Source organism: Vicugna pacos, unplaced genomic scaffold (assembly GCF_048564905.1).
Source record: "Vicugna pacos unplaced genomic scaffold, VicPac4 scaffold_19, whole genome shotgun sequence".
Classification (NCBI taxonomy): Eukaryota; Metazoa; Chordata; class Mammalia; order Artiodactyla; family Camelidae; genus Vicugna; species Vicugna pacos.
In genome coordinates, this window is record NW_027328740.1 from 36,037,571 (window position 1) to 36,050,099 (window position 12,529).

Genomic DNA, 12,529 nt, shown 5'->3' on the forward strand with positions numbered 1-12,529 from the left:
GTACTAGAAACTCCTGAAAACCTTCATTACACAAGTTCCTTAAAATGCTGATTGAGAAATAAAACCTTCCTTCCTCATCTTTCAAGCTGCACAACTCATTGTCAAGAAAGTGAGGGAAAATTCTCAGAAGCCAAGACAAACGAGAAAGCAGGGTTTCTGAGAGATACGTGAGCGTTAGAAGCCGTGGTGTGCTGGTTGGCTCCTGAACTGATTTTCAGTTGCCTTGACAGGAGGGAAGGATGTGAGCCTCAGACCTCTCACACTAGGAGTTGGATGGGTGATCATATAATGGGCCTTGCCCATCCTGAGAATCTTGCTTTACTAAAGGGTGAAATAGGAAAAAAAAATTCCTCAAGACAAGAAAGTAAGAAAAGTCAATTTTGGTGGAAGAGGGGAAAAATAACAAATCCAAAGTAAGGATATAGTTTAAAGCTGTTCTGGCATGAGAGTGACCACAAACTCCTGGCAGAAAAGCACAGCTACTCCTTGATTGATAAGTTGTATTTTGAATGAATCAGTGAACAGCTATTCCGAAAAAGGCCTCCAGAGTCTTGTGGATCAAGATACTGGACAGCAAACACCTCTCTTCCAAGGTCTCATTCAAATAACCAGAAAGGTTTTAAAGGAAACTAACAATAATCTGAGTTGTATTTATTGACATTACTATATGCTAAGAATTCAGAGGTGACTATGGAGTTGTCTCCTATTTTATGGACCTTATTTTCTCTTTGGGGAGAAAAATGACATAGTTGGGTATCTTGGTGGAGGGAGGTGTTAGTCTGTTGCAATTAGCCAGGAGAGGAGATTAAGGAAACAGTGAAAGATGGGTGAACTTTTTAGCTGAGGACAGTCTTGTTCACTTGGTTTTTAATTGCAGGCTCAATGAGCTGTCACTGGAGGGACTAGATCTTACGGAGGATGGACTTAGCTCAGGCCTCTTTTGAATGGACAAGTAAACCTGGAGAAAGACAGTCAAATCTGTGCAGACATTAAAGTTCACTTGAACGTGCTGCATCCCTGAGCCAAAGATAGGACAAATATGCAGCAATTCTTGAGGACAGAAGAGTGGTTTTTAAGGTTCTCCAAGAATGAATCCCATGGAACCGAGATGGCCAGTTGTCAAACTGAGACTTTGTTCTTTGGACGGTGTACCCAGCAAGGGTATTGGCCTTTTATATGTTTCCATTTGTCTTTAATACATGTCTGTTGATGAGGACATGGGCACAAATGTTTGACACCTTGTCGAGGCGATTTTGGATACCTGCCTAGAAGCACGGGCACAGTTGTGGCTGCTTCATACATCTTGCAGCCCATCCCTTTCCCCGGCTCCGTGATCACGGCAGAGTGGTTCCTTGTTGACCTGTCCGTTTCCTCTGTGACATCATAACCCATGAAAAGACCGGAGCATATTAACTTGGCTTTGTTAAAGTCAAAGAAACAGATCAAATATGGAGTCAGATTTGTTCTTTCCTATTTCAGTAGTACCATGGAGATGGCAGTTTGGGCAGCTTTTTGTAGTGTCCTGGAGGCTTTCTCTCTCAGCTTCTGGGTGCCTCTATTGAAAACCCTTCATTGCTGTCTGGCCTGCTGGTAATGCACACTGCCTGTTTTGCCCTGAAGATGTGTTCTGTTTATAAACTCATCTCTACTCATTGGAAAACAACTCAAGAAAAACTCAGTTGGTTTTCCACCAGCCATGGGCAGGCGTGAGGTAAACCGTGTTATTATTTCATAAAATAATAGTAATAATAGTAATAGTCATAGTAGTAGTACTTGTAGTAATAGTAATAATAATAATAATAATAATAATAATAATAATAATAATAATAATAATAATAATAATAATAATAATAATAGAAGTCTTAAAAAAGGACAGAGCACATTGGAGAGAGTCAAAAAATGCTTTCTGGCTTAAATCAAAAGTGATGACTAGTGATTCCATGGCTGCTGTATTTGCTAAGCTAATTACTCCTTTGCTCCATTACACATTTCTTTTATCTGAAAAAGAAATACAAGGAAATGGTTTAAAAAAAACTCAAAAAGAGCACAAAAATACACAAGTGAAAGAAGTTTTCCCTCATCCTCTGTTCTTTCAGCCCTCTCTGGAGATGCCTCTGTTTACTCTCCTTTGGGTGCTTTTCCAGATATGCTTTGCACATTCCCACCTATGTATGTAAATTCTTTTAAAATTTTAGTTATTTTTAACTTAAAGGGATTTAAATCCTCAAGTGGCTTCTGGCCGGGTAATAGAACAAATCTGACTCCATATTAGATTTGTTCCTTTGAATTTAACCCTGTGCTCTGTCACCTAGGCTTCATCTTGCTCGTAAAACAATGTTGCCTAGAGCCTGAAATAAACAGGAGACCCTATTCTGAAGGCTCTGACCTTTAAGGATATTTAACACTTTTTCATTCATTAGAAGATAGCACATTGCAGAATAGAAAATAACGTTTCTTTTGTTGGAGGTTTACAGGGATCTGACCCACGCAGATAGCTGCAAGAACAAAGGATTCTAACAAGAAGGAATTCCTACACTAAGAAGTTTGAACTAACCAAGCACATAGGAAAGGAGCCTGAATTGTGACTTGGTTAGATGGTTTTCCAGGACATTAGTTTGCCATCTAGGTCTACAGAAACTTGCTATTCCATGCCCCAACATCTGGTCTCCCAACTTATTGGCCTGTCCTGCACTGAGGAGAATTAATTTGGACTTGGTAACACTCCTATCTACCTAGAAAGCTGGGCACTGGAGCTGAGTGTTATGGAAACAGGCCAGCCAAGAAAAAAGCACCAATCGGAGTGTTGGAGTACTCAGAATTATTATGCCGGTGGGCTCAGAGGGGCTTCGGCTCCGAAGTTTTGAGTACCTCCAAGACGTGCACATGAGGTTTTAAAGGCTTAATTACAAGTAAGGGGGGATTAACCAATAAGGCTCAAAGAACAAAAAGCAAGGAATAAGTACACTGGAGCTTATCAATTTGTAACAGATCACATTACTGACACTTGTTGAGCTTGGAATTACGAGTTAGGTTGTTAGGCCAATAAACTGACACTAAACTTCAGATTTACGAGATAGCCCAGCAGAATTTAGATCAGTAAACTGACACTTATCACACTTAGATTTGTGACTTAGCTTGTTAGCCCAGCTGGACTTTTCCTTCACATGAGGACAGCTCTCCCACACCCAGGGAACTACTGTGAGCCCTTGATGTTTCCACTAGGGTTGGGTATGGTTTACCCAGGAGGGATGGGGACTATGCACCAACACTCAGGCAGTCTGCTCTGTCTGGGGCTCTGATCTTGTACCATCCCGCTCCCCGCCAGCCCAACACCTGGGACAGTGGAGCTAAGGCAGAGATCCTGCCTGCCTGTTTCCCAGCGTGTAAAAGGGGAATATGTGCTCTTCCCAAGGTAGTTCTGAGCGACAACACCTGCGGGTGCTTGGTTCTCAGAGCAACAGAAAACCCAGCTCCGTGTGGGGGCAACGGGTGTGATCTCCCTAGGGTTTCTGCAGAAGCATCGGACGGAGGGTTGGATCACGGTGGTAAAATTGAGCTGTGGGGCTTGAAGGGTAACAGAAGGGTACAGAGGCAGGTCTGCCGCCTAGGGGTGCCCCAGAGGTAAAGCTTTTTTTCTCCAACTCCGCTAAGACCCTCCCTTCTCCAGAGCCCTTCCTTCTCTCTGCTCATCCTGTCCATCTGTATCTCTCCAATTTTCCCGTCCTCTTCACCCGCTCCCATCTTCTCCCTCCCTCCCTCCCTGTCCCACCTTCTCTCACAGATCCCAGAGAGGATCGCTGGCCCTCCTGCGCATGCGCAGTCAGTGCCAAGTGGTCCGCTGGTTGGGAGCTCCATATCCGAGCCGGGGATCGGGCCCAAAGGCTTCTCAACTACGTCGCCCGGTAGGCCTTTGGTTCCTGCCTGGGGCCGGGGCCTCTGACTGTGGAAGTGCAAGGTGGGGGGCTCCCAGGAAAGGGGTCAGGCGGCTGCGGGAGGGCGGTCCGCCTGTCACAGACCCCAAGGGCGCTAGTCAGCCCGTGTTCAGATGAATTGCTCAGGCCAGACCCCTCTGCCAGCGCCACCTGCCCCGGCGTCCCGGCCGCAGTGTCCAGGGCCTGGTGTGCACCTGCCACCTCTCACCCAGCCGGGATCCCCTCAGTCCGCGGCTGGCGTCCCATTCCCCTCTCCCTCCCGCTAGTCCTCTCCTCCCGGGCTTCCTCTCCTCGTCCGCCGGCCCGTCCCTGCCCCTGGGCGGGCTGTGTCCCGGGCGGGCGGGGTCTGCGGACCCGGACGGGGGCGGGCGCCTGGGACTGGGGCTGGGGCTGTCCTCCGAGCGAGGCTGCAGCCCGCGTCCCCCTCCCCGCTTTCCCTGCCCCGCGACCCCGGGGCTGCCCTGCTCTCCCTTTCCCGCTCCCTGAGGACCAGCTCTGTGGCGTGGGCGCTGCTACCTGGGCTGAAAGCCTCCGGCTCTAACGCCCAGCTTCTCCGGGTGGAGTTGGGAAAAGGGAGCGTCACTGCTAAGCGAGGTTCTGTCTCCCCCCTCCATGTTTCTGCAGCAGGTAAGTACCTTGAACGCTTTCAGGTGTTATGATGGAGGTGCTTGTTGATGTCACGTGTTTTTATAGTGAGAGGGATTGCAGTGGTGAAAGCAGGGCTTGGTTCTGTTAAAAATGTGCTGAAGGCATGAGGCTGTGACAACCTCCTTCCTTCCCTCTCCCAGGGTGAAAGGAGTGATCCTCGATTTTCAAAAGATAGTTACAGTCCCTAACTAGCCCAGCCCAGCTAGTGTGTGTTAACAGGAACAGCACCACCAGAGGCCTTGGAGACCCAGTGATATTGCAGTCCTAAAGTGCTCCTGGCATAGTTTGGCTTGTTTAGGTTTTTTGTTTTTCTTAAATTGTGGGACAGACTAGTGTATAAACTGAAAAATAATTGTCAAGAAATAATTTTCATAGGACAGTTTTATTGTGATATAGTTCACAAACCATGAATTCCATCCATTTAAATGGTACAATTCAGCAGCTTTTTGCATATTCACAGTGGTGCATGCATTATTATTCCAGAACGTTTTCATCACTTCAGAAAGAGCAGTGGAAATGAATGACCTATCCACCCCTCCCAAGTGGTGGTTCTAAAGAAATTTCTTGGCTATTCCTGACCATAAATTAACTTGTTATATTCCAAGAAAAATCTGGTAGGAATTCTAACCAGAATTGAAATGAATCTGTCTATCAAAACAGGAAGAATTTATACCTTTATGGCATAAACTTCTTCTACCCATGAATATATCTGGGACCCTATCTTTTCATCTGACCAGAGCCTGGCCCATGTGAAGTCCTCACTACTTTTTGGGCTTGTGGATGATGAGATTCTATACATCGTTAGTTGCAACTGTAGCCTTTCGCAGAAGAGAAAAGTAACCTCAGTGAAGCAAGTGACTCTCTGATGATCAGAAAGAGTGACAGCCAGTGCTGGAGTGATCCAGTGGACTTGGTGTTTGCAGCTAGATTTCTCGACCACCTACAGTTAAGGGGATTAGAGAGTTCTTTTATTTTTTCTTAACGGCATTGCATTTATTTTTACTTATTTTTTAAAATTATTTTTTATTTAAGTGTAGTCAATTTACAATGTTAGTTTCAAGTGTACAGCAGAGATTCAGTTATAAACATATGCATATGTATATATATATATGTTTTAGATTGTTTTTAGTATAAATCACTACAAGAAATTGAATATAGTTCCCTGTGTTATGTAGCAGGTCCTTGTCATTTATTTTATATTTACTAATTTGTATCTGTTAATCCCCCCTTTCCTGCCTGCTAAACACAGTTTGCTTTCTATGTCCATGAGTCCATTACTAGGAGCACCGTTTTTCCTAGTAATATATGCTCTTTTGCTGCTTTCAGTTTCAGTAATTCCATCTTATCTGTGGGCGCTTTTCTTCTGGTGGCCTTAATGTGGTTTGCACACGTGGTAATAGAGATCTGTATTTGGGAGAACCCCAGGCCTCGTGTAGTCCCTGGTACAGAGTGCCCACTGAATTGATGCTTGAACTGGGAAAAAAGCACAGTAAATGTTGGAATTTCCACTATGGTTGAGAATTCTATAACCTCTTTTGACAAACTTAATATTGGCTGCACCCATTCTGGGTAATTTGGTGGAAATTCATGTTATGGTGGTGAAGAGACGGGGCCTTGTATGCTTCTTCTCTTTCTGTTTTCTAACACTCATTCTCCTGGGCCTTCCAGATCCTCCCCTAGAAGTGCCAGGTCTGGCTTGGTGCTGCGCTGAGGCAATATTTGTTAATAAGGCCCTTTCCTCATCTCTTCTGAGCCTCCGGTTCTTTCTCTGCACAATGAGGGCTTAGACTAGATAACTACTTTTCAGTTTCTTTTAAAGCCATGTTTCCTTTGAGAAACAGAAAATGCAAATCTCTCCTCTCAAACCAACCCTTTAGATTTTGAAAAGTCCTCCAAGGAGTGACATAGCTCTTTGTGGAAAATGAATGTGATTGTGATTCCAGGTGACACAGAAAAGACTCTTCAGAGATTGATTGCAGGCAGAGGGCAGGAAAGGGGCAGTATGTCACACTTTCTAGTGTGAGCACTGGAGCAGGGGCTTGGATTTAAATACGGTGTCTGACGTGGCCTCTCTCTAATCTTGTAGAATATGATAAACTACTCTACCTCAGTTTCTTGATGTGTCAAGTTGGGGTGATAATATTTTAAGGCTTTTGTGAAACATTATGCACATAAGCCATTTGTGTATGGGTAGAAACAAGACCTGCTAGGGATTCAGGGATTTGTTTAAAAAAAAAAATCTTGTCCATAGCACTCTGTCTGTGTGTATTTAGTAGTTCCTGAAGGGTGAGGGTGAGTCTAAAGTCCATCGTGGGACAGGTGGCCCATGATTCTCTGTGCCCCTGAATGCCCCCTCCTCCCCAGTCCTCTTCCTCAGTCCAGGATGAAGTTCCCTAGTAGATTTACTCAGAGGTCTTGTGAAAATGGCTATTCATTTTATTGTTTCACCAAGAAGGGCTGCCATCATGATCTCTGTGGTCAGGTTTTGAAGGGCTGCCATCATGATATCTGGTAAGAATTCTATGGAATTGGGTGTTTCTATTTAATGAAAAGAAAAAAATTACAAATAGAAAATTAGAACAAGGATGGTCACATGGGCTCTTGGAAGTGGACACCATTAGAAGTTGGAGGGACTAGTGGGCTCAGTGGGAATGTTAACTGAGTGTATCTCATGGGCTGGGCATTGTCCTATTTGTACTGTGTGTTCCTTATTTGAGACAGTGAGCTCACCTAACCTCGAAAACCTCTTTAAAAAATTAGACTTTTTATTTTGAGATGTAATGTAGATTCCCATGTGGTAGTAAGAGATAATATGGAGAGAGCCTATGGACTCTTTGCCCAGTTTTCCTTAATGGTTCCATCTTGCAATATTGGGGTACAATTCATTACTGACTCACTAACAATTTGAGGTTTGTGTTATTGCCCTTATTTCTATTCACGATTAAACTGGGGCTTCGAGAAGCACACAGGCCTGCCCAGGTCACCCACATTGTTAATGCAGAGTCTGGTGAACGTGGGCTTGGGATTTCCAGGAAGTATCATTATGATGGTCTTTGGCAGGGAGCAGCATTCACTTTGCTTGTTTATTCATTCATTCAAAAAACATTTATTGAGTAAATTCTGTGGGTCAGATGCTTTCTTAGGGTTATCTGATTCTTCAGCAGTACTGAGAACCAGGTAATGTTTATATTTTTTAAACTGAGAAAATTAGCTCTGAGAGGTTATAACTCCCCCAAAGGAAGAATAGCTCATAAAGGGGGGATAGTACATTTGTACAGTCACCACTTTTTATGCAGGTGGTACCCTAGGCATTTTACATTTGCAAACATCCGTAATCCAGATATATTCTTGCAAGGCAAGGATTTTTTTTAATTGATGTATAGTCAAGTTTACAATGTTGTGTCAATTGCAAGGTGTTTTTTGACTTTTGAATTAAAAAATACTTTTTCAGGAGGGAAATTAGGTGTATTTATTTGTTTGATTTTTTAAAATGAGGTACTGGGGTTTGAACCCAGGATCTCGTACATGCTAAGCATGTGCTCCACCAATGAACAGTACCCTCTACCCCAAGGCAAGTTTTCTTATCCATTATTATGAAGCTTAGGAGTTCAAATAAATTGAATAGGAATCCAGATCTTTTGATCCTACTGTGGTCCTTCTCTTTATATTCTGCTGAAGGGGGTTGGGGAAGCATTTCCTTTGTTCATTTCTTTATTCAGCATTTTTGAGTAGTGACTTTATATCAGAGCCTTGCTAGGTGCTTGGAAATATAAAATAAGAAATGACACTTCTCTGCAGGGGCAGGAAGCCTAGACCAAAAACTGGGTAATGTGATCCGAGCTACAGTAGCCATGTGCAGACTATGAGGACAAACTGTACCCGCGGATTTGCTTTGGCTTCCCTTGCCTTCTGTCTGGTACACACCAGGTCACCGCAACCCAGATGGGCCCATAGCACACAGCAGAGTATGTACCTCGATCTCCTCTCCTGTCTCGGCAGGGCCTGCAACATGAGCATCCCTGACTACGTGCAGTGTGCTGAGGACCACCAGACTCTTCCCGTTGTAGTCCAAACCATGGAGATCATCTCAGAGGAGAATTTCTTTTGCATCTATCAGCTACTCACCTCGGTGAGCCATATCAGCCCATGTGGCTCCCAGTGGACACTCTGTATCCACTACAGGCACCGCTATGTGCCCGAGAATGGGTGGAGCGTCTTCCAGAAACACTGCAAGGTCGTGGGCCTTGTCACCATTACCGACTGTCTCTCTGCCAAGGCCTTGGAGAAGCTCCACGTGCAGAGGAGCTGTATGGCACCTCGATAATGACTCTCAGCTCTTTGCCTTTGTACTGCATGTGGAGGAAGTCGAGCAGCCGCGCACCGACGTTGCCTTCAAATTTAGAGGACTGCAGGGTGGTGGAGAAGAGGATCGAGGACTTCACTGAGTCACTCTTCATCTTGCTCAAGTCCAAGTGGCTGGATGGTGGCCCCAAGAATTCTGGGGACAAGATCCCCCTCCCCTGCATCCCGTTTGAGAAGGAGGACTTCATGGGACTGGACACAGACAGCAGGTAAGTTTACCTGGAGGCCAGTCCACCCTGGCTTTGTGCCGGATTGCTTCCCTACATCCACAAAGGGATCAGCAAGGAAGAAGTCTGTCTTGTAGCCAAGGGGGGATAGAGATGCAGCCCGCCGGTTTCCAGACATTTCAAAGTGAATCCGCCTTTGTTTCAGAGAGATCCTTTTAGGGTTAGTGTGGACACTTAGTCCCGCTTTACAGCCATGACCATGGTGGGACCCCTGGGGTTGCTGTCCAATAAAGTAGCCAAAGCCACTGATGCTAGGAGCACTGGGGAGGAGGCTGGACTGAGCTGAGATGTGCTGTAGGTCAAATGTACATCAGACACTGAGGCTTGTCTAGTAAAAGTACATAAACTATCTCTTTACTTCCTATATTGATTACATGTCAAAATGATAGTATTTTACATACAGTAGATTAAGTACGATCTGTTCTTAAAATCAGTTTCTAGTATTTGTTTTTTGTTTGTTGGTTTGTTTCTTTGTTTACCATTTTAAACGTGACAAATGGGAAACGTTATTTACATGGCTCTCATTTCATTTCTGTTGGGCAGCCTGTCCTGGGACAGTCTCATCCCTTTGCTTATAGATGAGATGCTGAACCCCGAGAGGCGGAACGAGGAGCTGGTTGAGCTGGGGCTGGAGCCGGTGTCTCCTGCCTCCCAGGCCCAGCACCTATTCTGCTCAGGCCCTCTCTTCTTGCCCGACAGCCTCCATGCCAAGTTAGGACATCAGAAACACCGCCGGGGACTTCCGAATGAACTCCTTATGCAGGGAAAGGCGTATCACGGTGTATGGGACAGAGCAGGGAAATGTTCATTCTCACTTTTTCCCTGTGATTAAGTCAACGGCCCCACTTTGCCTCGGAAGTACAGACGAGCTCTTCTGGGCTGCCTACCCCCCCAACTTCAGCTCTGTTTCCCGGTGTATCTGTTGTGCTGTCCCTCAGGCAGAAGAGGGTGAGATGCCTTTGCCGAGACGTGGAAACCTTTGCTGGGGAGAGTGAGGGAAGCTGTGTTCCCCCGGCCTACGGCCTCTGTCCTTGAGTCTGGAGAGGGCTCATGGTGGTCCCACAGGTGACGGTCGGAGAACCTGGCACATGTTTCTGGGCCCGCTGTGAAGGAAGTGCTCTGTGACTCTTGAACTTAGCTAAGATCAGATCCTACTCTCTGGTTGTTGGTAAGTTGGAGGAGAAGATGCTAGAGAATTGATAAAAAGAATGTCTAGACCAGCCCTGTGAGTGAGAAGCACAGGGGACACGAGTCCCACCTGCGAGAGACAATGTAGCGGGCTCTGGATGAATTTTCTGTTCCTCCCAGACATACCTCTATGACTTAAGGAAGGGGAGAGGCATGCTGTAGCCATGATCTGTACTTGTCCTCTCAGGGCCCTGTGATCTACATGCCCGCACTCCCCATCTGCTTCTTAAGATGAGCTGGCATGTATAGGAGCCTGGGCACTGCTGAGGGCATAACTGCCAGCACCGTGCTACACCAAGTCTGGCTCCGTTCACCTCTCCTGTCAACACCTGCTGAGGCCCCAGGCATTAGTCAAGGTAGGTGCATCGGTGCAACATAAGCAGGGAACACTTCTCCCCCTGGACAGACTGGTGAGTGAGCAGTGGAAGCCTGGAGCCCTGCCCCAGCCCCCACGCCAGTGCCTCCTCTTTTGTCATAGGAGGCACTGGTGATATTTTTGCTCAACAAATGCTTGTCTCTGAGTCTGCAGCCCCACCAGAGAATGCCAGATTGTTTTTGTCTTTTGAAGTCTGCCCTTGGGACTTGGCGGAGTATCCGGATGTGTAATTAGCATACAGTGCTTGACACTGTCCCCATTGTTTTCCCAGAACCTCGTGTACCAGGCATGGCTCCCAGTATCGAAATACAGCAGCGCATTAAACCTCCCTCCTTTTGGGTCTGTCTGTTCTGGTACCATAAGGGCTCAGCCAGCTTCTGAACGTCAGTGAGATAACGCGGCCAGTGAGCTCGGGTCAAGCACATTCTCCTCCAGTCACTTTTACCCCATTGTTGCTTTTAGTATTCCACAGTCATTAATTATTTAAACAATTCTTTGGTACAGGAGCAGAGCCTAATTCTCTCCTGCTACTCTTGGTGGAAGTGAGTAAAACGGTCCAGACTGAAATGCGACCACAATTTGTAGCTCAAAAGCTGCCTTGAAGCTTGTAGGTGGAATTTTGGTTAGGGGCGCTGACCACGTTGGGGTCCCCCGGCAGCGCTGCTCCCCTCAGTTCCCTGCTTTCCCTGGAGCAGGGGGTGAGGGTGGGTCTCACCATCCCCTCGTCCCTGGCCTCACACACTCACGTAAATTCTTGTACATGCTGTCAAAATCATTTTTGTTCTTGTGTGTTTCTAATTTTCTCTTGTTCCTCTTTTCCTTTTTCTTTATTCCTTTTTCATTTGTACTGCCCAGTGAGCATGTTGTTGCATCTGAAAATGTGGGCTGTGCACACCCTGCATTGGAAATAGCCAGATTGCCCTCCATACTGTCTCCATCGCTTTAAAAAGCAAAATCTTAATATCTGTCTTGATCCATGTATTATCCTAGTCATTTTGTATTTTCTAATGTTTTGGAATATTTGCTTTGTTAGCACATTACCCACTGGTGTTAGATACCTGTTAAAATCCTTGCTTTGAGGGACCTGTTTGGTCCTCCTTTTATTTGGTGACAAATGCGCCCTTATTAAATTTGTTTGATTGTTTTGAAGAAGTAAGATGCGAATTGATTTAGTCGGCTGCTCAGGGATTCTTTTCATGGAGTATTTAAACTTGTAAGGTCAAACCCTGCAGCATTTTGCTCGATTCCTGCTTTTACACAAACGTGCTCGGCACGCGGTTCCTGGCTGTCGCTGTGTGACGTGCGTGACGGCGCTTCCTGGCCGGCGGTCACTGGTGAGGAAGTGGCCGCCACGGAGGTGACAGCTGCAGGGGACGCTGTTGGAGGAAGCGGTCACCGTTTGGTTCTTTAATTTTTTTTTTTTTTGCATTCAACTTCCCCGTGCCATTTACTTTACTTTGCCTTCATAAAGGGGCAGAATTGGGTCTAAAATCCATGACACTATTTGTTCCCTTTACGAGGCTGGTTTTTCTGGGTATCAGGACAACATGACCTTCTCCTAAGTAGCTGGCTCACCTGGATCTGTTGGACACAGGGACAGCTAAAAGGGCCGTAGCTTCCTCTCTGCTCCAGCCAGTGGGCATTCAGAGCTGGGTCTGTGGTTTGCCTCAGCAGCCGTGCAGACCTCCCTGCCCCGGCCTTTACTTTTAACCCATGTTGGCAGTAAAGAGTTGAATCCGTTTCTGTTGCAGCTGACATCCACCACTGACAGCCGTGTCGTTAGTTTGTGGTAGTCA

The 12,529-nt window shown here is 46.0% G+C and overlaps 1 protein-coding gene across 1 annotated transcript in view; it reads left to right on the plus strand.

Annotated features, from left to right (window-relative positions):
• LOC140692918 (uncharacterized) overlaps positions 1 to 12,529 on the plus strand; it is a 98,699-nt gene that overhangs the window by 63,956 nt on the left and 22,214 nt on the right. Inside the window, exon 1 of the transcript XR_012068529.1 lies at positions 8,885 to 9,151. The gene's annotated coding sequence lies outside the window, so the exon portion shown is untranslated. Of the gene's footprint in view, positions 9,152 to 12,529 lie in introns of the transcript that reaches the window.